The sequence below is a fragment of the Balaenoptera physalus genome, assembly GCF_965194825.1.
Source record: "Balaenoptera physalus genome assembly, chromosome: X".
Lineage (NCBI taxonomy): Eukaryota > Metazoa > Chordata > Mammalia > Artiodactyla > Balaenopteridae > Balaenoptera > Balaenoptera physalus.
The window spans coordinates 45,193,826-45,220,951 of record NC_138903.1 but is presented as its reverse complement, the minus strand read 5'-3'; the positions used below and the strand labels follow the sequence as shown (position 1 = coordinate 45,220,951).

Below are 27,126 nucleotides of genomic sequence, written 5' to 3'. Positions count from 1 at the left end.
TTCTGGTACTCAGTGGTTTCAGATTGTAAAGAAACAGATGATGGTAATTCAGGAGGCAGAAGATGGGGGAAAGTTGACGTCTTGCATAGAGACTCCTGGTCTGTTAACGGCATGAGGCTAACATCATCTGATATGTCCATCTCATACTAGGTAATGCTTTGACAGAGGCACCAGAAATACTCACAGTCAAGTTGGTAGAGACACTTTTACCCACACACTGTTTAGATAGGCATTAAAAGTGTTTTATTTCATGGATGAGTAACCAACCCCTTCTGACTGATAACATCTTCTTCACGTAGCCATGTTAATACCTTTATTCAAATCTCAAGGTTTCCCTGTCTTGGGACCTTCCTATTCTCTTTTGTTGGGTTCAGTTTTGAAATAACATATACCTGCATACAAAAGAAGCATAAAACATATATACAGAGATTTATAATGAACAGTTATAATGTGAAAACCTATGTGACCAGCACCCAAAACAATGAATCAAATAGTATTAAAACCCCAGAGCCCCTGAGGCTTCCCTCCCTGACCACGACCGTGTGTCTCCTCAGTAGAGAAATCTGCCATCCTAATCGTTGTTCAGTATCTCTTTTTTTTAATATTAATTAATTAATTTATTCATTTTGGGCTGTGTTGGGTCTTCGTTGCTGCGTGTGGGCTTTCTCTAGTTGCTGGGAGCGGGGGCCACTGTTCATTGCGGTGCACGGGCCTCTCATTGCGGTGGCTTCTCTTGTTGCAGAGCACGGGCTCTAGGCACACGGGCTTCAGTAATGGTGGCACGTGGGCTCAGTAGTTGTGGCTCACGGGCTCTAGAGCGCAGGCTCAGTAGTTGTGGCGTGCGGGCTTAGTTGCTCCGCGGCATGTGAGATCTTCCCGGACCAGGGCTCGAATCCATGTCCCCTGACTTGGCAGGCGGATTCTTAACCACTGTGCCACCACGGAAGTCCCCAGTATCTCTTCTTGTTGCTCATTGTAGCTTCACCTACCACCTATGTAAACTACACTAAACTATCTAGTTTCATTAAAAAACAAAAACAAAAAGCCTTATGGCATCAGGCATCCCTTGTCTGCTTTGAGTTTTTAGTGTACACTCAGAAAACCACCTCATGTAACTTGTTTCTAGAGGCTCCTTGAAATGTGTAAAGAAATCCCTCTTCCCAGGTTAAAGGGACAAACCGTCTTCCCAAATATGTGCTTGGGGGTGAGTTCAATGCCAGGGTATACATGAGAGCTAAACGGTGTTCTCTACCTCCAGTGAGTCTATAGTCTAGGTAGGAAGATGGTGCTTACCGATGCTGTGCACTGGCAGAGCTGAAGACAGCTCAGGTTAGCAGGAAGGCCATGGGTGAGATATTCTATGTGCCGCCTCTCCCTAGTTTGTGATTTGGGGTGAGTCTCGCTACCTCTCTGAGCCTGTGTACTTACTTCTTAAAGAGAGATTTAAAACCTGCTCCCCAGGGTTGCCATGTGTGGAAGCTTGTAGCTCTCTGCAGTAACCCACTGCACTGGTCCGAAGGAAGGGTGAACAATATTTCAGTTCTCCCTCAACAGTCTACACGGCATACATACGAGTCTAGTGACTTTAGTACCTACTAGGTGTTAATGTGAGGATTTCTTTGGCCCCAGGAACACACCAAGGCAGCCAAGTGGAGTGGTAGGAGGCTGGGCATTAAGATCAGAAATATCGGGCTTAATGATTATAATCATGGTGAAAGCGAACTTGTACTGTGCCCTGTAAGCCCCCACAGGCACAGAGAGTCTGCCTCCTAGCGGGCACCGCAGTGACACAGTAAGATCTGAGTACTGAGACCAGAAGCGTCTAGGTTACTGATGTACTTTCCTTTTTAAAGAATCAAAAACGTTAGAGAGCCTTAAGTTCTGTTGAGTATTCCCTGCATCCAGTCTGTTGCTCAAAACATATTATATGCATCATCTCATTTAATCCTTACCATGGCCTGAGGAGGTAGGTACGCTCAGTGATTACCCCTATTTACCAGTCAAAAACCTTGAATTCAGAGATTAAGTAACTTTTCTGTGATCACACAGTTAATAATGAAGGACACAGGAAATGATCCCAGTCGCTATCTAGAGCCCACGTTACTTTTTGTGAGGGAGATACTTTTTTGGGGAAATAATTTCAAACTTAGAGAAAAGTTTCAAAAATAGTGCAAGGAACTCCCATTTCTACTTCACCCAAATTCCTCAATAGGTAATAGTTCCCATATTTGTTCTCTCTCTTTCTCTCTCTCCTCCACCTTTCTCTTTCTGTCTGTCTCACTGTCTTGTTTTCCTGTCTATACACACACCACACGCAGGTGCACATACATACAAACTTTTTCTAAGTCTTTTGAGAGTAAGCTGCAGACATGTCCTTTGACCCCTAAGCACTGCAGTGTTACTTCCTGAGAACTAGGGCATCCTTTGGGGTAAGCACTGTACGATTATCAAGGTCAGGAAACTAACATTGATAGAGTACTATTATGTATCTGATCACAGGCCTTATTCCGATGTGGCAATTATCTCAACCATGTCATTTATAGAAAGTTTTATAATTTTCTGTTCTACTCTCCAGTCTAGAATCACGCTTGTATGTATTTGTTGTTTCACTTAAGTCTTCTTCAGTCTGGAACAAGTCCTCAGACTTACTGTCTTGAACGACCATAACAGCTTTGAAAGTATGAACCATGCCCCTCAATTTGGGTTTGCCTGATTTTCGATTCTCATGACTAGATTCAGCTTGTGTATCTTTGCCAGGGAAACGACAAGAGTGATAGTATATCCTTCTTAGTGCATTATATCAGTCAGCACATGCTATTTATTTACTCTGTACTGGTGAGGTTAAATTTGATCACTTGGTTAAGGTTGTATTCACCAGGTTACCCCAAAGTGAAGTCATTATTTTCCCTTTGTCCACTTAAGTATATTGTGGGGGGATACTTGGAGACTATGGAAATATCCTGTTCTACCATCATTGATGATTCTTCCCTAAACCCACTAATATATGATGGTTGAAAAATCATGCGTTTCCAACTCCATCATTTCCCCCCATTTACTAGTTGGGATTCTTCTGCAATGAAGAGCTTTTCTCTGACCCTCATTTGTGAATTATTCATGTCTTCATTGATATCCTATGAGCTCATGGACATATATTTTATTCACTGGGTATATCAACCCATTACCATCGCGATTCAGTTTGATGCTCCAGTTTGCCCAGATTTGGTCAGTGGAACAATGGAAGCCCCGTAAATCTTGTTCCTGTATCCTTTTAGATGTACCCCTATTTTTCTTTGAAAATTTCTTTTGGTACAGCAAGATATTCCTGGCTCTTCTTGTACTTTCCCTGTTCCGGCCCTGGAATCAGCCATTTCCCAAGGAGCTCTGGTTTCTTTTGTGTAGAATGGTATTTAGAATCAAGTCTGTGCTTTTAACTATTGTTCTCTTACTGGCAGTATGAATTTACACCCCCGTACATTTCCCTTAACTTCGTTACCCAATATGTGGAATTGGCATAAAAATAGGAATTTTTTTTTTTTTTTTTTGGCCGTGTTGCGCAGCTCGTGAGATCTTAGTTCCCTGACCAGGGGTCAAACCCAGGCCCCAGCAGTGAAAGCGCTGAGTCCTAACCAATGGACCGCCGGGGAATTCCCCAAAACAGGGTTTTTGTTATTGGTATGTTGTAAGGTTTAGATACAGTAATGAAGCATGTAGTACAGTGCTTGGCACACAGGTAGTTTTAAACAAATAGCATAATTTCAGCATCAAAAAGAATAATAATAATGGTTTATGACCCAATGAATAAAATAAGAATCTATAAGTCCATTTGAAAATGTGTGGTAGCTATTTTCATCATCATTTTTGTTACTACCAAGTACTTCTGACTGTCAATAAGAGATACCTCTGGGAAAGACCTCAGGTTTACAATAGTAGCCTTGTCAAGTCAAGGCCAACTCAACAGCATCACAGAGCTTGCAAAAATAGAAGCATGGGGCTTCCCTGGTGGCGCAGTGGTTGAGAATCTGCCTGCTAATGCAGGGGACACGGGTTCGAGCCCTGGTCTGGGAGGATCCCACATGCCACGGAGCAACTGAGCCCGTGAGCCACACTGCTGAGCCTGCGCGTCTGGAGCCTGTGCTCCGCAGCGGGAGAGGCCACGATAGTGAGAGGCCCACGCACCGCGATGAAGAGGGGCCCCCACTTGCCGCGGCTGGAGAGAGCCCTCGCACAGAGGCGAAGACCCAACACAGCCAAATAAATAAATAATAATTAAAGTGCTAATAATTAAAAAAAAAAAAATAGAAGCATGAAGAATGATTGCAGAAGCAGGCCTCAGGCCTCGGTGACTGACACCACTTGAGTATTAGAAGCAAGGGACATGAAGTGAAGGGCACCAGCTACTCCTGCAGCCTGCTTCTGGCACCCAGGACCTCCCTTATCATGGCCCTAAGAGCACTGTGCTGTAAACAGTTGTTTGTCTGCTTCATTCATTAGACTGTGAGCTGATGATGGATGTAACTTGTTTATGACTTATTCTCGGCACCTAAAACAGTACCTGTCAGATAGGAGACATTCGGCAAATGTTTGCCGACTGAATGAATGGAAGTGTTGAGCAGTTTCGAATATCTCATTAGGATAACTAAGGAGAGGAGGAAACTAAGGCTCAAGAAGGTAGAGGAGTATCCCCAAGGTCATACAACTAGTAAGAGATAGAGGTGGAATTCCATCCTGGTCTGACTCTAGAAGCCTGAAGTCTTAGTTGTATTGGCCTCTTTGGGCAGTGGGCCTTCCCAGAAAGATTAACTTGTCCAGTTTCCATGTTTCCCAGAGTCAGGTGGGAGACCCCTAGGCCCCAGATTGCATATCCGAGACTGGTTCAAGGATCAGGCGTTTAACTCAACAAATATTTATGGATCACTTACTATAGGCCTTTCCATCTCGGGGGACAGAGCTCTGAGCACAATAGTCAGATCCCCTTTGTTCATCTATATTTCATTCTAGTGTGAAAAGACAGACAGTGAAGATAGGGATAGATAAGAGTTAATATGGTGGATAAGTTATAGCTTGATGATCAAATAAGTAATTATCCATCATGTGTGTGTACAGAAGAGAGAGTGGATGTGGAGGTGAGAGAGAGCTTGCTGGGGTCAGGGAAGTAGGAGTCGTGTGTAATGGCTGGAGGTAGAATGAGATGTAGACTGGGGGCTGAGGTGGGAAATTGGAAAGCAGAATCCACAAGAAAGTGAGTCACTTAACTTCCCTGAGATGAAGTGTTCTTTTCAAGAAAATGGGGATTTGAATATCTGAGAAAATGCATGGAAATGTCTAAGGCTGAAATCTAAAAACAGTAATTTTATTGTTATCACGTAATATGCATTTAAGATTCTTCCATGTCTTTTCATATCTTGAGAGTTCATTTCCTTTTAGCTCTGAATAATATTTCATTGTCTGGATGGACCACAGTTTATTTATCCATTCACCTACTGAAGGCCATTTATTGCTTCCAAGTTTTGACAATTGTGAATTAAGTTGTTACAAACATTTGTATGCAGATATTTGTGTGGTTATAAGTTTTCAATTCATTTGGGTAAATACCAAGGAGCATGATTGCTGGATCATATGGTAAGAGTATGTTTAGTTTTGTAAGAAGTGCCAAACTGTTTTCCAAACTGACTGCACCATTTTGCGTTCCCACCAGTAATGAATGAGAGTTCCTGTTGTTTGACATCCTTGCCAGCATTTGATGTTGTCAGCATTTTGGATTTGGCCATCCTAATAGGTGTGTAATAGTATTTCATTGTTGTTGAACATGTTTTCATATGCTTATTTGCCATCTGTACATCTTCTTTGGTAAGGTGTCTCTTCAGATCTTTTTTTTTTATATCAGGCTATTTTTTAAGCTTTATTGAGGTATAATTTGTATACAAAAAATTGCACATATTTAATGTATATATTTTGATGAGTTTGGTCATGTGCATACACCTGTGATATCATATCCACAATCAAGGTATTAAATATATCCATCACACCCCAAAATTTCCTTGTGCTCTTTTGTTTTTTTTGTTGTTGTTGTTGTTTTGTGTGGGGTAAGAACACTTAACATGAGATGTATCCTCTTAACATATTTTAAAGCACACAATATTATATTGTTAACTCTAGGTACTATGTTGTACAACAGATCTCTTGTTGTTGAGTTTTAAGAATGCTTTGTGTATTTTGGATAACAATTCTTTATCAGATGTGTCTTTTGCAAATATTTTCCCCAGGCTGTGGCTTGTCTTCTCTTTCTCTTGACATTGTCTTTTGCAGAGCAGAAGTTTTTTATTTTAATGAAACCTAGCTTATCAGTTATTTCTTTCATGGATCGTGCCTTTGGTGTTGCTAGCTACCGTGTAGGGCTGGTAAACTTTTTTTGTTGATGAGATTCTCCCAGAAAGGCTCACAGTTGCCGAGTGGTCTGCTTGGAAACTGATCTCAGAAGTCGTAGAAATAGTGTCTGCAAAAATAGCATCTACTGTATCAAGTCCCTATTGGAAGTGGGTATCTTTCCAATCTGTGGTCTCTATAAAATATTAATTTGTTATGACAGCAAATACTCAGTTATTCCCACCATATTTCCAGAAGTGTTCTGTACCCTGGATATGCAAAGCTCAATGAAATATGGTATATCATAATCATGGATTTCACCATCTTGTGTTGGAAACAGACAGACAAATGAAAAAAGAAGGAACTGTAGACTCTGAGATACAAATCTGTACAGACTATAGTGGAAATACTAAGGAGGGACGCAGGAAAAGTGGACCAGAGAAATGGACAGAGAAGGAGTATCCCAAAATGTAGGATAAGGGCAGGAGAGCTGTCTCTTCCTTGTTAAGGTCAGAGTCTTCACCTTTACATGACCATTGATTTCTTCATTGAATTCATCATATCCTTGTTTTTATCAGTATAAACCTGAATGAAATATATCTTTATTATGTGAAATAAAATAATTTAATTATCAGACACTTATTTGTTCAACTGTTTCTCCATCCAGAAAATAAAAACTACTTGAGAAGCTATGTTAAAAATTAATCATTTTATATTTGATTAAGTTTTTGGAGAATTACCAAATCAAGTCCAACTGTAAGTTCAGATCAGACGGTCAGAAAATAACAGACTGTCCCAAGTACATTGTGAAATCATACGTTAAGAAGTTCAGAATGTGCTGGTACTAGATATTTCTCAAAACAGAGCAATGATCAAGTACATAAACTTTCTCTAAGTGAGGGTAAACTGAGTACAGTGATATCCTATATTCAGTCATTTATCATGGATTTTCCCCAATGAACAAATGGCTCATAAAAAATAGCCATGTTTTATTGGGTGATTATCAGATCATGGGTCATCCACATTTATACCATGAATGTTTATTGAGCACCTGCTGGACACATTTCCAGGCTATGTGCCAAATTCTGTGAACACGTGTGACGTGGACTGAGTCCCATTTTTCAGCAACTTCTCAGATTAATGAACATAAAAACACAGAAACAGATAATTTCTGGGTTATTATCAAGACAACGTGACAGAAGTAAGCACAGTGGACATTAAGAACAGAGAATGTGATGCTAATTCAAAATTTCTAAACTGCTTCTCATTCTTTATTAGATAGTTGCTATTATTATCATTCCCATTTTTCAGATAGGGAAACCTAGGAACAGAGAGAATGGTGCCAGGAAGATAGCAGACACTCATAATTTGTGGAATGCATGAAAATATTTGACCAACATTTCAGAGACAGATACTATATGGAAGTAATTTTTTATATTAAAACAATTAATCTCTTTTAGAGCAGTTTTAGGTTTATGAAATATGAGCAGAAATTACAGAGTCTCCATATACCCCCTCACAACCCCCTTCCTCTGTTATTAGCATCTTGAGTTAATGTGGTACATTTGTAACAATTGTTGAGCCAATATTAATATGCTGTTAATAACTAAAGTCTGTAATTTATATAAAGTTTCACTCTTTGCATTATACCGTTCTCTGGGTTTTTGTAAATGTATTAGATGTATCTATCATTACAGCATCATACAGAGTAGTTTCACTGCCTGAAAATCCTCTGTGCTCCACCTATTTTAGCCCTTCCTCCCTCCCCCCCGCAACCCAAACCCCTTGCTGCCACTGATTTTTTTTCTCTCTCCATAATTTTGCCTTTTCTACAGTGTCACATAGTTGGGATCATACAATATGTAGTCATTTCAGATTGGCTTCTTTAACTTAGCAATTAGGGATCCTCCATGTCTTTTTATGGCTTGATAGCTCTTTTTTCATCATTGAATAATATTCCATTGTATAGGTGTACCACAATTTGTTTATCCATTCACCTTTGAAGGATATTTTGGTTATTTCCAAGGTTTGGCAGTTACGACTAAAGCTAGTATAAACATCTGTGTGCAGATTTTTGTGTGGATGTAATTTTCAACTCACTTGGGTAAATACTAAGGAGTTTTGTAAGAAACCACCAAACTGTCTTCCAAATTGGCTGTACTATTTTTCATTTCCACCAGCAATGAATGAGAGTTCCTTTTGCTCCATATCCTTGCCAGCATTTGGCAGTGTTTTGGATTTTAGCCATTCTAATAGATTTATAGCAGTTTCCCTTTGTTGTTTTAATTTGCAATTTCCTCAATAAATATGATGTTGAGCATCTTTTCACACGCTTACTTGCCATTTGCATATCTTGTTTGGTGAGATATTTGTTCATATCTCCTGTCCATATTTAATTGGGTTGTTTTCTTATTGTTGAGTTTTTTCTTTGTATATTTTGGATATCAGCCTTTTATTGTATCTATGTGTTTTGCAAAGATTTTTCTCCCCTGTCTTCAGCTTGTCTTTTCATTCTCTTAAGAGTGTATTTTGCAGAGCACAGTTTTTAATTTTAATTAAATCTAAGTTATCAGTTTTTTCTTTCATGGATCATACATTCGGTATTGTATCTAAAATGTAATCGCCAGGGACTTCCCTGGTGGTCCAGTGGCTAAGACTCCGTGCTCCCAATGCAGGGGGCCCAGGTTCGATCCCTGGTCAGGGAACTAGGTCCCACATGCCGCAACTAAAGATCCTGCATGTGGCAACGAAGATCCTGCGTGCCACAACTAAGACCCAGCACAGCCTAAATAAATAAATAAATGTATGTATGTATGTATGTAATCACCAAACCCAAGGTCACCTAGATTTTCTCCTATGGTTTCTTCTAGGTGTTTTATAGTTTCATGTTTTACATTTAGATCTGTGATCCATTTTGAGTTAATTTTTGTGAAAGATGTAAAGTCTGTGTCTCTGCCGCAGACCGGCTGCAGAAAGCTAGAAGTTCCTGGCGGTGAGGGGTAAGGAACTGAAAAGCACCAGTATGGGGTCAGAAGGGCCAAGACAACTGATGGTTGCAAGGCAAGTTTATTCAAAGAGCATGAATGTATATATAGGTTTAGTACGGAACGAATACTAAACAACAAATCAGTAAACCTTGTATTTCCACATAATTCTGTCGCCACTATCTATGCGCCACTATCTATGCACCACTATCTATGCACCACTATCTATGCACCACAATCTATGCGTCAGCATGCCTTATGGGCCATTCTTTGGAGATACAGACTTCCCCCTCAGGGCAGCACGTCCTTCTTCTGGGGAACAACCAGGGGCTCTTAGATCCAGAGCAGGCACCTGGAACGAAACTGGCTGCAAGCCATTTTCCTTTTTTACGCTCAATACCACAGCGTCAGGAGTGCATGTCTCCACTCATTTATTTTGCACGTGGATGTCCAGTTGTTCCAGCATCATTTGTTGAGAAGACTTCCTTTGTCCATCAAATCGCCTTTGATTTTTTTGTCAAAGATCAATTGACTATATTTGTGTGGGTCTGTTTCTGGGCTCTCTATTCTGTTCCATTGATCTATTTGTTTATTATTTTGCCAATATGACAAGGTGTTGATTGTTGTAGGTTTATAGTAAGTCTTGAACTTGGGTAAAGTCAGCTGCCAACTTTGTTCTTCAATATTGTGTTGACAATTTTGGTATTTTGTCTTTCCATATAAACTTTAGAATAAGTTTGTCGATATCCACAAAATAACTTGCTGTTATTTTGATTGGGATTGCACTGAATCTATAGATCAAGTTGGAAAAGCTAACATCTTGACAATGTTGAGTCTTCCTATACGTGTACATGGAATATTTCTCCATTTATTTAGTGCTTTTCTGATCTTTCATCAGAGTTTTATAGTTTTCCTCATATAGATCTTGTGCTTATTTTGTTAGATTGTTTTACTTAGGCACTTCATTTTGAGGGAAATGTTACTGTATATGGTGTTGTGTTTTTAACTTCCAATTCAAATTGTTCATTGGCTGTACATAAGAAAGCAGTTGAATTTTGTATATTAGCATTGTGTCCTGAAACTTTGTTATAATTACTTATTAGTTCCAGTTTTTGTTGTTGTTGATTCTTTGGAATTTTCTATATAGACAATCATGTCATCTGTGACCAAAGATAGTTTTATTTCTTCCTTCCCAATCTATATACCTTTTATTTCCTTTTATGTCTTATTCCATTAGCTAGATCTTCCAGTATAAAGTTGAATAAGAGTGGTGATAGTGGACATCCTATCTTAGGGGGAAAGCATCTAGTTTCTCGTCATTGATGTTAACTGTAGGAGTTTGTAGTTATTCTTCATCAAGTTGAGGAAGTTCCACTCTCTTCCTTGTTTGCTGAAGTTTTTAATCGTGAATGGGTATTGGATTGTTTCAAATGCTTTTTCTGTATCTACTGATATCACAATATTATTTTTCTTCTTTACCCTCTTGATGTGATGGATTAGATGAACAGATTAGTAAATATTGAACCAGCTTTGCATACCCGGAATAAATCTCACTTGGCTGTTGTGTGTAATTTTTTTATACTTGTTGGATTCAATTTTTTAATATTTTGTTGAGGATTTTTGCATCTATGCTCATGAGAGATATTGACCTGTATTTCCATTTCCTATAATATCTTTGGTTTTGGTGTTAATGTAATGGCTGGACTCATAGAGTGAGTTAGGGAGTGTTCACTTTGCTTCTCTTTTCTGCTAGAGATTATGGAGAATTGGTATAATTTCTTTCTTAAATGCTTGGTAAAATTCACCAGTGAACCAATCTGTGTTTGGTACTTTCTGTTTTGGAAAGCTCTTCATTGTTTATTCAATTGCTTTAATAGATGTAGGCCTATTCAATTTATCTAATTATCCTTATGTGAGTTTTGGTAGATTGTGTCTTACAAAGAATTGGTCCATTTCACCTATGTTATCAGGTTTGTGGGCATAGAGTTGTTCATAATATTTCTTTATTTTCCTTTTAGTGTCCATGGGATCAGTAGTAATGGCCCCTCTTTCATTTCTGATACTAGCGATTTGTGTCTTCTCTATTTTTTTCTTAGTTAACCTGGATAGAGGTTTAACCAGGTCAATTCTTTTGGCCTTTTCAAATAACAGATTTTGGTTTTGTTGATTTTCTGTATTGATATCCTGTTTTCAATTTCATTGATTTATACTCTAAGTTTTATTATTTTTCTTTTTATTTTGAATATAATTTGCTCTTCTTTTTCTAATTCCCTAAGGTGGAGACTTAGATTATTGATTTTAGGTTTTTCTTCTTTTCTAATATATGCATTCAATAGTATGAATTTCTGTCTAAGCACTGCTTCCACTGCATCCCACAAATTTTGATAAGTTGTATTTTCATTTTTATTTAGTTCAAAATGATTTAAAATCTCTCTTGATATATCTTCTTTGACTCAGTATTTATTTAGAAGTGTGTTGAAGAAGTGTGTTTAGAAGAAGTGATCTTCAAGTATTTTGGGATATTCCAGGTATCTTTCTGTTATTAATTTTTAGTTTAATACCATTGTGGTCATTTTTGTTTAATTCCATTGTGGTCTTTGTATGATTTCTATTTGTTTAAATTTGTTTAGGTGTGTTTTAGGGTACATAATGTGGTCTGTCTTGGTGAATGTTCCATGTGAACTTGAAAAGAATTTGTATTGTGTATTCTGGTTTTGGATAAAATATTATATAAATGTCAGTTCATTCCAGCTGATTGATGGTGCTGTTCAGTTTAACTAAGTCCTTACTAATTTTTTGCCTGTTGGATCTGTCAGTTATATAGTCTCCAACTATAATAGTCGATTCATCTATTTCTTCTTACAGTTCTGTCAGTTTTTGCCTCACATATCTGATGCCTTGTTGTTAGGCACATACACATTAAAGACTGTTATGTCTTCTTTGAGGATTGACCCCTTTATCATTATGTAATGACCCTCTTTATTCCTGATAATTTTCCTTGCTCTGAAGCCTGCTTCCTTTGAAATTAATATAGCTATTAATATAGCTATTAATATAGCTACTTAAGCTTTCTTGATTAGTTTTAGTTTGGTAGACCTTTTTCCACCACTTTACTTTTAACCTGTGTCTCTATATTTAAAGTGGGTTTCTTGTAGACAATATATAGTTGGGTCTTGTTTTTTATCCACTTTGTCTTTTTATTGGTATATTTAATTGGTATATTTATTGGTATATTTTTATCCACTCTGTCATTTCAAATGATTATTGATATAGTTGGACTAATAGCTACCATAAGTGCTACTATTTTCAAAACCAGGTTTTTATCTTATTTTTTTAAAGAATGAATACTCTTTTAATCATTTCATCTCCTTTACTGCACAGATACTAGCTACATTTCCTTGGCTTTGCTTGCCCATAAATTTGAAAACTAAATTTGCTCAGGATAGTATAAAATTGACCAGGAGAAAACATCCAAGGCAAAACAGGTAAAAATCTCTGTTTTTGCCTGATGCCTAACTTAATCCTCATGGGAACATTTTGAACTATTTTCTGACATATGGTATGTGCAATGATTTTCCTAATTCCACAATAGAGGAAGCAGAGGCACTTGATGAGGCATCTCAGGTCACTTGCTGAAGGTCCCACTGCCAACAATGGCTGAGGCTGGAATTTGAACCCAAGTGGTCTGGCTCATTGCTCATGTTATTTAACTTATTCACATTAAGCAGTTGGGGCCCTGATAATTTTGAAGGGGGGTGTGCAGCTGCATACACCAATATCTTCTGTGATCTGCTACTGGGGCTAGTGAAGAAGATTGCTCCTTCAGTGCTCTCTCTGGCCCCCAGGATCTCATTCATGCTGTTCCTCTGCCTGGACAACTCACCACCCACTCTCCACTGGGCTACCTCCTACTCATCCTTTAAATCTGAACTTACCAGTCACTTGGGGAGACTTATACCCTTAAGCAGCATTATAGTCCCCTGCATATGCTGCTAGAGCTCACTGAATTCTGCTCATCACAAAGTGCACTCATCACAGTTGAAGATTATTTGTGGTCTGCCTCCCCTCAGCTGACTGTGAATTCCCTAAAAGCAGAGTCTATGTCTGCCTTTCTCAGCCGAGAAGCCCCAAATCCTCACTCTACAGGAGTGTGAGGTCCATAGATCTTAGAGGAAGTCTATTCCTGCTGGGACCAAATGACTGGTTGAGGGTGGGTGCTAGCATATATATGAATAATTCAACATCTTTTTCCTATTCATCCAGGAAAAATTCAAAAATGGATAAAAAGATACAGCTAAAGATTGACATTTTGATGGAATGAAAAATGATGGATTTCTAGGGAAGAGACTGGTTAGGTTATTTTATTATAACATACTTATGTGTGTAATACACACATGAGATTATATATTTGAACCATTAATGTATTAACAAGATAAAATGCTCAAAGTATTTTCTATATATATTATATGTAGTATATAACATATATATGTTAATGCAGTATACCTAGATAAAGGGAAATATTCACTTTACACAGTAATTAGTACTAGAACAGCTATTTAGGGTTTACAGAAGTGAACATTCTAGTACGCTAAGCGAACGAAGCAGAAATTAGTAACTGAAATTAAACAGTGTCTCTAACAGAGTGCCTGTTATATAGTGGGTGCTCAGTAAGTATTTGTTGTGTAAATGAATCTGTGCATCCTTATGGATAAAATTCCCTCATACTCATTTTTTAACAGCTTTATTGTGGTGTAATTGTCATATACAAATCAAATATACGATTTGATCTTTTTACATATGTATATACTTGTGAAACAATTACCACAATCAAGATAGTGAATATATTCATGTCTCTTTCTCACCCCTCCCACCACTCCTTATCCCCATGCAACCATTGATCTGATTTCTATTATATTTTATTAGTTTATATTTCCTAGTTTTATATAAATGGAATGACACTTATGTAATTTCTTTCTGGGTTCTTTCACTCAGATAATTATTTTGAGATTCATCCATGTTGAATTACTTTGAGTTATTTCTTTGTGGTTGCTTTGAGGACTACAATATGCATTTTTTTAAAGGAATTCCTTTCTTTTTATTTATTTATTTATTTATTTATTTTATTTTTGGCTGTGTTGGGTCTTTGCGAGTTGGGTTTCTGTGCGAGGGCTTTCTCTAGTTGCGGCGAGTGGGGGCCACTGTTCATCACGGTGCACAGGCCTCTCACTGTCGCGGCCTCTCTTGTTGCGGAGCACAGGCTCCAGACGCGCAGGCTCAGTAATTGTGGCTCACGGGCCTAGTTGCTCCGCGGCATGTGGGATCTTCCCAGACCAGGGCTCGAACCCGTGTCCCCTGCATTGGCAGGCAGATTCTCAACCACCGCGCCACCAGGGAAGCCCCCTACAATATGCATTTTAATTAAACCAATCTACTACAGATTAATACTAATCTAAATGCAGTAGTGTATAGAAAGTTTGCTCCAGTATAGCACCCTTTTGTCCTATTATTTCATATGTATTACCTGTATGTTATAAACCCAAAAATGCAACAATGTTGTAATTTTTCATTAAACTGTCTTATATTTTCAAGGAAACTAAGAAAATATATATATATATATATATATATATATAATATATATATAAATACTGTGTATAGTATTTACTCATATATTTACTATTTCTGGTGCTTCTCATTGCATCTTATGTTTTCAAGCTAATGCCTGATATCATTTCCTTTCAGTTTATAGGACTCCCCTTAGGATTTCATATAGGGCAGGTCTGCTAGCAATAAATCCTCTTAGTTTTCATTTATCTGGGAATGTCATTATTTCCATTTATTTTTAAAGGATAGTTTCACTGGATATAGAATTTTGGTTGACTTTTTTTTTCCTTTTAGTAATATGTCATTCTACTATCTTCTGGCCTCCATAGTTTCTGGTGTGAAGTCAGCTATTATTGTATTGTTATTCCACTATAAGTGACTGGTCATTTTTCTCTTGTTCCTTTTAAGAATTTCTCCTTGTATTTTAGACTTCGACTATGATGTGTCTAGGTAGGGATACCTTTCTGTTTGTCCTACTCATGGTTGGTTGGGCTTCTTAGATCTATATATATTGTTTCTATTAAATTTCAAAAATGTTGGCCATTATTTCCTCAAATGTTTTTCCACCTTTCTCTCTCCTCCCCTTCTGGCATTCCCATTAAATATATATTTAGGTGTATAACATGTTGTTTCACAACTCTCTGAGGCTCTGTTAATTTTTCTTCATTTTTTATTCTCTCTGCTCTTATTTTTAAATGTTTATTGACGTATAATTGACATACAACATTATATTAGTATCAGATGTATAGCATAGATTCAATATTTGTATATATTTTGAAATGATCACCACAATGTCTAGTTAGCATCTGTCACCATATATAGTTACAGAATATTTTTTTCTTTGTGATGAGAACTTTTAAGATCTACTTTCTTAGCAACTTTCAAATATAGAATACAGTATTCTTAACTACAGTTGCCGTGCTATAGATTACATCCCCAGGGCTTATTTTATAACTGGACTCCCTTCACTCATTTTGCCACCATTCAAGCCCTGCCCCAGCAACCAGCAATCTGTTCTCTGTACCTATAAGCTTTTTTTTTTTAACATCTTTATTGGAGTATAATTGCTTTACAATGGTGTGTTAGTTTCTGCTTTATAACAAAGTGAATCAGCTATACATATACATATAATCCCATATCCCCTCCCTCTTGCGTCTCCCTCCCACCCTCCCTATCCCACCCCTCTAGGTGGTCACAGAGCACAGAGCTGATCTCCCTTTGCTATGTGGCTACTTCCCACTAGCTATCTATTTTACATTTGGTAGTGTATATATGTCCATGGCACTCTCTCACTTCGTCCCAGCTTACCCTTCCCCCTCCCTGTGTCCTCAAGTCCATTCTCTATGTCTGTGTCTTTATTCCTGTCCTGCCCCTAGGTTCTTCAGAAACTTTTTTTTTTTAGATTCCATATATATGTATTAGCATATCATATTTGTTTTTCTCTTTCTGACTTACTTCACTGTGTATGACAGATTCTAGGTCCATCCACCTCACTACAAATAACTCAATTTTGTTTCTCTTTATGGCTGAGTAATATTCCATTGTATATATGTGCCACATATTCTTTATCCACTCATCTGTCGATGGACACTTAGGTTGCTTCCATGTCCTGGCTATTGTAAATACAGCTGCAATGAACATTGTGGTACATGACTCTTTTTGAATTATGGTTTTCTCAGGGTATATGCCCAGGAGTGGGATTGCTGGGTCGTATGGCAGTTCTATTTTTAGCTTTTTAAGGAACCTCCATACTGTTCTCCATAGTGGCTGTATCAATTTACATTCCCACCAACAGTGCAAGAGGGTTCCCTTCTCTCCACACTCTCTCCAGCATTTATTGTTTGTAGATGTTTTGATGATGGCCATTCTGACTGGTGTGAGGTGATACTTCATTGTAGTTTCGATTTGCATTTCTCTAATGATTAGTGATGGTGAGCATCCTTTCATGTGTTTGTTGGCAATCTGTATATCTTCTTTGGAGAAATGTCTATTTAGGTCTTCTGCCCATTTTGGGATTGGGTTGTTCGTTTTTTTGATATTAAGCTGCATGAGCTGCTTGTAAATTTTGGAGATTAATCCTTTGGCAATTGCTTCATTTGCAAATATTTTCTCCCATTCTGAGGGTTGTCTTTGTGTCTTGTTTATGGTTTCCTTTGCTGTGCAAAAGCTTTTAAGTTTCATTATGTCCCATTTGTTTATTTTTGTTTTTATTTCCATTTCCCTAGGGGGTGGGTCAAAAAGGATCTTGCTGTGATTTATATCATAGAGTGTTCTGCCTATGTTTTCCTCTAAGAGTTTTATAGTGTCTGGCCTTACATTTAGGTCTTTAATCCATTTTGAGTTTATTTTTGTGTATGGTGTTAGGGAGTGTTCTACTTTCATTCTTTTACACGTAGCTCTTCAGTTTTCCTGAGCTTGTTTTTTGTTTGTAGATTCCACATATAAGTGAGATCATACGGTATTTGTCTTTGTCTGACTTCACTTAGCATAATGCCCTCGAGATTTCATTATTTTTATGGCTGAATAATATTCCATTATATATGTATATATATATGTATATATCACATTTTCTTTATCCATTTATATTTTGATAGATATTTTGTTTATTTCAGTATCTTGACTATTGTAAATAATGCTGCAGTGAACATGGGGGTGCATGTATCTTTTTGAGTTAATGTTTTCATTTCCTTCAGATAAGTACTCAGAAGTCAAATTGCTAAATCCTATTCTCTCTGCTCTTTAGATTAAGTAGCTCTCTTGGTATATAGTCAAGTCCACTGACTCTTTCTTCTGACATCTCAAATCTGCCATTGCACCCCTCTAGTGAATGTTTAATTTTATGATTGAATGTTTCAACTCAAGAATTTACATTTGGTCCTTTTTAGTAGTTTCTCTTTATCTGTTGAGACTCTCTATTTGTTTTGTCATTGTCATCATATTTTCCATTAATTATTTTAGTATTGTTTCCTTTAATTCTTTCAGCATACATGCATACCTTGTTTTATTGTGCTTCCCTTTATTGCATTTCGCAGATACTGCATTTTTTACAAATTGAAAGTTTGTGGCAATCCTGCATTGTCAGGGTTAGAATTTTTTAGCAATAAATTATTTTTTAATTAAGGTATGTACGTACATTTTTTTAGACATAATGCTATTGCACACTTAACAGAGTGTGGTATAGTATAAACATAAGTTTTATATATACTGGGAAACCAAAAAATTTGTGTGACTTGCTTTGTTGTGATATTTGCTTTACTGCAGTGCTCTGGAACCAAACCCGATCTCCATTGTATGCATGTAGTTATATTGGGCTGGCCAAAAAGTTCGTTCGGGTTTTCCATATGAAAAACCCGAATGAACTTTTTGGCCAACCCAGTAACTGCTTTGAATGATCTGTCTGCTAAATATAACATCTGGGCCAACTCAGAGTAAGTTTTGCCTATTTTTTTTCTGCTATGTATGTGTCACAGTTTCGATTTGGTTGTCTCAAAACTTTGGGTGGTAAACTGGATATTTTAGATAATATATTGTAGCAATTCTGGATTTGGTTTTAACTTTATGAGTTTTTTTTTTTTTTTCTGGAGAGTTGCCTAGCTTTAGCATTGTAATTTCTCATTCCATGGTAAGCAGCCACTGAGATCTCTGTTCAGTTTTTTTTTTTAATTTTAATTTTTTATTCTGTCTTCCTGTTGGTTACCCCTGTGCCTACATAGTTTAGTGGTCAGGCAATGATTTGGGAAGAGGTTGTTCTCAAATATCTTGAGGTTGTAAGGCTTCCACTCTCAGCTGCTCTGGGAAGCACCGTCAACCAAATGAACAGATTTTACCATTTGTTTCCTAATGAGTTTACAAGCATTAGCTAACGGTGACCTGTTTTTTTCCCATCTGACCCAAATGGAATTTACTTCCTCTCAGAGTAAAGCTGCTGATTTTGGGGGGCCAGCCCATAGTTTGGTAAAACTATCCTTTTCACCTTCATAGCTGAAGGAGAATGAAGTAGGTGCTGTATGGGAATAGCCTCATGCAAGGCCACAGACTCCTATTCCTATACACAGCTCTAGTAGTTTTTCAAGGCAGTGTCTCAGTAAGTTGTTTGCCTTCAGTAGACTTTCAGAGACATAAAATAGTTGCTTGTTCTGTATCGGTCTCAGCCTATAAATAGTGATGCTCTCAGCTACAAATGCCTGGGGGCACTCATCTGGACCCCTACTACTTGTGGGGAGCCCCCACAGACATTTCCCCAATCAGAGCCAGTCTGGCCCTTGTGATGCTTATTATGATAGCAAGACACACCTCAGCAGTAACCATCATGGAACTTCGAAAAATACAAGGTTTATTACTTACAAATCCTGGAGGGTACATGGCATACCCAGGGCCACAAAGGGAGGTCACAGGGAGAGACAGAGAGAGAGAGAGAGAGAGAGAACCTGAACCTGAGGTTCTGCCTTTATTTGGGGTTGACGGTGGGGCACCTAGGGTTTCGTGGGTTCACTCTTTATTGGTGAATTTAAGAGGAGAGCGGGTATTAAAGCATGGGAAGGGAAAAGCAGGATCACTCAAATGGTCGGTAATCTAGGTCAACCAGGGATTTCTAAAATGGGTGAGGTGGCCTGGCTCCTTATCTAGTTGTGTATTGGGCAATGTGCTTGTTGGAGATGGATGTTGGAAATAGATGCCTCAGCAATCAAAAGCTTAATGTCAGGCAGTTACATTACAGTCAGCAAAGCTAATTGTCTGGCGCTTGCTACATTACTTTTGGCAATTTTTTCCAGTTTTATACTTGATTTTGGCAGAGAGGATTAGCCAAACTCTTCAAGCCACCATAACCAGAATTTTCACTCTATCAGGTAGAATTCTTCTCATTTTCTCACAACCAAACCTAAAAACTTTGCCACATTCACTCTTGTATCAGTTTGTTATTGCTGTACAACAAATAACCCCTATACTTAGTGGCTTAAAATGATACCCATTTATTTAGCTCTTCTTACTCTGGGTGAGCAATTAAGGCTTAGCTCAAATAATCAGTTCTTCTGGTCTCAGTTGGACCCATTCGTATTCCTCTGGTGAACTGACAGATAAACCAGGGACTGGATTTTTTAAGATGGCCCCAGAAGGGATGGGTTGTCTGTCTCTGCTACATGTGGTCTCTCATCCTTCAGCCAACTGGCCCAGGATTATTCACCTGGAAACTGATCAGGGTTCCAAGAGTGAGAGCAGAAGTACTCAAGGCTTCTTTAGGCCTATACTCAGAATTAGCACAATACCATTTATTCAGCACTTTATTAGTCAAACCAAGTCACAAGGCTAGCCCCAATTCAAGCTGTAGAGAAATAGAGTACGCCTCTTGATGTGAGGAGCTTCAGAGTCACATTGGAAAGGGATGTAACCCAGGGAGGGGTAGAGAATTCCATTTTTGAAATTGATCACAGCATCCATCTTCCCTTCCTTTCAAGTACAGTGGAATAGATGTTCTTTCTCCCACCTAAGATAAATCCATCTACGTGTGCTCTGTATGCTCACTTCTTCCACCTTTTAACTCTCTAGAGGGAAGGTATCATTGGAGCAATCAGGCAAAAAGAAGATGGTGGTTTTATTTACGGGTATTTCTTTGAGAGATCATAATAATGGATGGGTTTGTCCTTTTTGTGTGAATTTCCAGATACTCCCTTGTTCATTTGTAAGTATGAAAATGATGTCTTTGCCAAATATGGATGTTTTGTGTTACTAGATATTTTCCTTCTATTCAAGAATAGTCAAGGGTAGTATTGATAAACATGCTGCATGTTCCCTAGGTCCTGATTACATTGTTGCTCTAATAATTATTATTGGCCCCATTTTACAGATGAAGAAAATGAGGCAGCAAGGCACTGCTCCGAGGTTAAGAAATGGGTAAGTACATATTTCAATCCATATATGCTCTTCTAGATTTTGTGTTTTCTCCATCACACATTTCAAGTGATATATTGAGGGTTTGGAGAAAAATGATCACAGCTGAAGTCCATTTTGAGGGATGGAGGTAACGTATAGAAATAAAGACTTTGTCACATTCCTGTTCCTGTTCCAGATTTCATTTGCTGCTCATCACATACCGCTTTTCATACAAGTAAAAGCTTGAAATTTCACTGGCTGGAGCTTGATGGAGGTTCATTATAACTCTCTAGAATGGGCCAAGGTCTAATTCCTCTTCAAACAAAGATCACTGGAAATAAAGTCTGTTAGCGTGATTGATATATGTAGTCTAAAACATTACATGTTAACTTTTTTTCTGTTTCAGTCTGCCAGATTATTGAGTTGCGAAAGATACTTTTTGTTTGACTGACTTTAGTATGTTATTTTAGTAGTATTTTTAGTTGTGAGAATGGAAAGTCATTAATGTATTTAGAAGTGGGGGAAAAAAAGCAACCACTCATAACATTTTCACATATTTCCTGTTCAGTCATTTTTCTGTTTATTTATAATGGATAAATATTTTTATATTTTACATTTTTAGCAAATACGCAATATATAGTTTTTGTCTTGGGTATTTTAGTTCATTTTTCTGATTAAGAACATAATAATTTTTAAAGTAAAACATAAACAGTGGAGATTTGGGGGAAAAGTAAACAGTCTGTATAGGGTCCCCTACAAAATTAAAATGTACACTAACAAGCATAACGCTGGTTAAACAAATAATTCCTTATTTATAAGCAATGTGATTGTATATCTAGAAAAACGAAGAGAGTTAATGGTGAAAATAAGTCTCTTAGTCAAAGTGCTTGGTAAGTCATCTATATGCACAACAACTCCCAGATTGGTATTTCCCAATATACCATAAATAATGACTTATTGACACTAGTAGTAAAAACAAAATATCTTAAGAATAATATAAAAGAGATATGGGTCCTATATGAGGACAAATATTAAATGGAGTGAGAATAAAAGGTGATTTGAACAAGCTGAAATATTTACTGTGCAACTGGATTTGAAGACTGTATTATACAGATATAAATTATTTTATACACTCAATAGATTTTCCAAAGGCACTCAATAATAATTCAACACCTATTCCCATTTTTTTAAAATGTATGTTTTAAAAGTAGATATGTAGTAGGCTATATTGATGGGAGGCTTTGGGTTTTTTTTCTGTAAAAAGACACAAAATGATTTTATACCACTGGAGGAAATTCCATTAAAATTAGGACCAAGACAAATATGCTCATTATCCCTACTACCTAATATTGCTTTAGAAATTCTCTCCACCATAAAAATATGTTAAAAAGAAATAAGGCCTATAACTTTCAGGACGGAGAAAAAATAATCATTGCTTGAAGCTGAAAGCAGTGTATTCTTGGAAAACACATTAGAAACAACATAAAATGCCTTGCTATACATGAATTCTATAAAAAGCTAGAATAAACAGTGACTATTTAAGATATCAATAACTTTTACGTGTGTCAGCAAGAACCCCATACAAAACATAATGAGAGAAATGATGGCACTCACAACAGTTAGTTAAAAAGAAATGATAAAATTGAGAGTTTTGAAAGAAGGTTTGAATGATAAATGGAGAGACAGTTTTGCAGAGCTAGTGATGATTGAGGTGGTGGCTGGGATGAGAAGGAAGCAATCACAATGCCCCTCTCAGATTATAAAGTCCCCAGGTTCTAGCCGTGTCACAGGGATCCCTCGTAATCATTAGGCAGGGTTCCCATGTCTCATCTATGTGTCCTTTTGTATAATTCATTATAATTGAATAATTCAACACTTCCACAACGCATCATGCCCTTCCAATCTTTGCAAAGACCTGTGTCAAAGGGAAGCAGAAAGAGGAGAAAGGCGTGCTAACACAGCAGGGGAGTTATGGGATAGGTGGTCCCCTAATGATGATGGTAGACAAAACTTTACTTCTAGAGCGCAAGGGCCATAACTTACAGGTTTAATACAATCCCAATCAAAATGTCAATGGAATTTTATTTGCAGAACTCAGCATAACCATGTTAATATTCACCTATTAGAATAACGTTGAAAGAATGCATAATTTAAGAAGAGTAAAATCATTTTCAAAAGCTTGGCATTCCAATGTCTGAATTTGCAATAATTATTAAATAATTTGCTAATATTGCTTAAATATTATTTGCTAACTGCTTTGAACTTTAGCTCCCATCTTTTAGCTTCACCACAAAGGAGAGAGACAAAAATAACACAAAACTTGCTTTTGTAGTAGAAATTAAATCTATGGCCAAGGGGGTAAATGCTTAACATTGCCTAGGTAGAAGGAAAGGGAAGGGTTTAAGTCATCCAACATTGGTTGAGAACAATCTATGTGCCAGGTCCTGTGCTAAGCACTTCATCTTTAATTCTCATAATATTTTGCTATTGATGCTAATTACATTAAAGGAGACCAAAGATTAGAGTGGAGTTGGGATTTGAATTCAAGTTTTTCTGGCTCCCTATCCTGTGCTCCCTAGCCTGTGCTCCTTACACCACCACCATTACTTATCTAAAGAATTATTTCACTGAGTACTGTTTTTTTGGTTATGTCAGTTTTGGTGGTGTATAGAGTTTACAACTTAGATAAGTTCCTCATCTGCTTAAAAGACTAGTTCCCTGGATGGTGTTGGCTGTGTTGGGTTTTTTCTTCTTCTGCAGGATATGATAAATAATCTTGAGTTTTATCGTAATACAGATCTGCATTCCAATTACATTCCCAGCAGTTAATAGCTGTGTAACCTTGGACAAACTGTTTAAAAAGTTGGAGCCTCAGTTCCCTCAACATGCATAAAACTTCATGTAGTCACTCAGAAAAGAGGACAGTCTACTTTGCCATCACCCCATGCAACCATTTTGATAAAAATCTTCACCTTCACAAGGGATTCCGTGACATTTTGGGTAACGATGATATTGTCGAGTTGCCTTTATTGTACCTTAACTGTTGGGCGTGTTTATCACCCAGCCTAGTGTAGAATGTGAAGAAACAAATCTGGTCCACATCTAGAAACATCCAAATCAAAGCCTCAAGTAAAAATAACCAATTTAAAAGTCATAATGCAGGAAAATTTGAATTTTCTGTTTGGTGGATTAGTAGTTTTCATAGAAGTGTTGGATACACTTTCAAATGGAATCACATTATCTTGCAGAGGAAGAGATCAAGAATGTATTTGATCAACTAGAATACACTAACACCAAGCATGTTAGGTGCTGTGCTAGGTATGGAGGTGCAGAGGTGAATCATATAGAAATCCTTCCGTCAAGATGTTAAGAGTCTAGTTGGGGGAGAAACATAAACAGATTAATAAATCATAACCTTTCTTGATGATCTACTCTGTGCCATGCAAATTTATATATATATATATATTTGTAATATATATATATATATATATATATAATATATACATAATTTTTTTCTCAATGGGGTTTTCTCAATGTTGCTGAGAGGGTAAATAACTAAATAGTGCTAAAGCTGGGACTTACATACACTAAGTATTTTGACACTAAAGCTGATCCTCTTTCCACTCGTTATGGCAACACTTATTTCATATGTAGTAGCAGGTATAATTCCCAATGAGACAGTCATCCTGTTCCCAATAGGATTCATGTCTGGAAAATCCAGGCATACAGCAAGGCTTAGCTTCCCTGTAAAGAACCAGATCACTCTCAGTCAGAGCACAGATAAGAAATGTGCTTTGTGTTAGTGTCAACTTAAAGAAAATTGCACAATGTAAAAGTTGTGAGTTAAGTTTTATTCTGGGACTTAACTGAGGACGATAGCCCAGGAGACAGCCTCTCGGATAGCTCTGAGGAACTGCTCTGAAGAGGTAGGGGAGGAGCCAGGATACATACAAATTTTTTTGGCTGGGAAATACTTGTAGTCAAGCATACATCTTGGTAAAAAATGACTGCTAATTACAAAGAACATATACTTCAAGTTAATGATTCTAGTGCTTTTCTATGTATGGGAAGATGCAAGGAGCAGGGGTCATTGAAATTCTTCCTTAGATATGCATCTTAACTATCTAGGGGCCCAGTATCCAAAGCACAGAATGTTCCATCCTTCCCCCCCACCCCCACCACATCCCGAGTTCCCTTAGGGCACACTGTCAGTGGGCTACTGCAGTCGGTTGCAACTTAACCCTCTGCATAACTAGATGATGAGCAACACTCTTTGTTCTTTTTGTTTACATTAGGAATGAGTGGAGAGCTTGGAAAGTGAGAGCCACACTATTGGGCCCTTCTGTGGAAGGTGGGTTTTACCCAGTATAAAGGGCTGTGAAGCTACAGTTGCCTCTTTGTTTCTGCCATCTCAGTGGGGTCCAATGCTAAGAGAACAGTTCCTCAGAAACAACTGTTCCATTGTATATATGTGCCACATCTTCTTTATCCATTCATCTGTCGATGGACACTTAGGTTGCTTCCATGTCCTGGCAATTGTAAATAGAGCTGCAATGAATATTTTGGTACATGACTCTTTTTGAATTATGGTTTTCTCAGGGTATATGCCCAGGAGTGGGTTTGCTGGGTCATATGGTAGTTCTATTTTTAGTTTTTTAAGGAACCTCCATACTGTTCTCCATAGTGGCTGTATCAACTTACATTTCACCAACAGTGCAAGAGTGTTCCCTTTTCTCCACACCCTCTCCGGCATTTATTGTTTGTAGATTTTTTGATGATGGCCATTCTGACCGGTGTGAGATGATATCTCATTGTAGTTTTGATTTGCATTTCTCCAATGATTAATGATGTTGAGCATTCTTTCATGTGTTTGTTGGCAATCTGTATATCTTCTTTGGAGAAATGTCTATTTAGGTCTTCTGCCCATTACTCAGCCATAAAAAGAAATGAAATTGAGTTATTTGTAGTGAGGTGGATGGACGTAGAGTCTGTCATACAGAGTGAAGTAAGTCAGAAAGAGAAAAACAAATACCGTATGCTAACACATATATATGGAATCTAAAAAAAAAAAATGGTCATGAAGAACCTAGGGGCAAGACGGGAATAAAGGCGCAGACCTACTAGAGAATGGACTTGAGGATACGGGGAGGGGGAAGGGTAAGCTGGGACAAAGTGAGAGGGTGGCATGGACACATATACACTACCAAACGTAAAATAGCTAGCTAGTGGGAAGCAGCCGCATAGCACAGGGACATCAGCTCCGTGCTTTGTGACCACCTAGAGGGGTGGGATAGGGAGGGTGGGAGGGAGGGAGATGCAAGAGGGAAGAGATATGGGGACATATGTATAACTGATTCACTTTGTTATACAGCAGCAACTAACACACCATTGTAAAGCAATTATATTCCAATAAAGATGTTAAAAAAAAAGATACAATTGTTATTTTGGAAAGGGGCAGTTAAAGGCCTGGCTCAGAGCCTTCAGCCACTCAGAGCTGGGCAGATCTTTCACCTCCAGGGCTCCCCCGTGAGAGGTGTCAGAAAAAGTTTCTTTAGAGACTTCAACAGTTTTTTTAAAAAAATTAATTAATTAATTAATTAATTAATTTTTGGCTGTGTTGGGTCTTCGTTTCTGTGTGAGGGCTTTCTCTAGTTGTGGCAAGTGGGGGCCACTCTTCATCACGGTGCGTGGGCCTCTCACTGTCGTGGCCTCTCTTGTTGCGGAGCACAGGCTCCAGACGCGCAGGCTCAGGAGTTGTGGCTCACGGGCCCAGTTGCTCCACAGCATGTGGGATCTTCCCAGACCAGGTCTCGAACCCGTGTCCCCTGCATTGGCAGGCAGATTCTCAACCACTGCGCCACCAGGGAAGCCCTCAACAGTTTTTAAGTAGAACCAAAAGAGCCGTGGGACATGTTTTGGAAGCCAGAAATGAAAGCATACTGCAGGTTGGAGTCAAGAGACCCAGAATTGAAAATTGACTTTGCCGCTAGCTAGCTGTGTGATACTGATTATATAACAGTTCCTGACATTTGTATTCACTCAATAAATATTCATCCATTGAATGAAGGTCTTTGTTTCCCCCACTAGATTATGAGATCCTTGAGGGCAAGGGCAAGATTTCGTTGGTCTTTGTAAATCCAGCATCCAGTTCACTGTCTAAATCCTGTTAAGCACCACTAAATTTTGAATTAGTTATCCTTTTGTGAGTAACATGGATAAGAAAATCATTCACCCAGTGTGGACATAGTACAGAAGATATTATTGATGTAGGCACCACATATTTTGCTCTTGCATACAGGTACCAAGCAAA

At 37.9% G+C, this 27,126-nt stretch overlaps 1 protein-coding gene across 1 annotated transcript in view; it reads left to right on the top strand.

Moving 5' to 3' along the window:
* The window catches only part of EZHIP (EZH inhibitory protein), a gene marked incomplete at its 3' end in the record, with an annotated part of 40,648 nt that overhangs the window by 8,717 nt on the left and 4,805 nt on the right, over positions 1-27,126 (top strand). The window contains exon 2 of the mRNA XM_082446746.1: positions 20,791-20,837. The remainder of the gene's footprint in view (positions 1-20,790; positions 20,838-27,126) is intronic.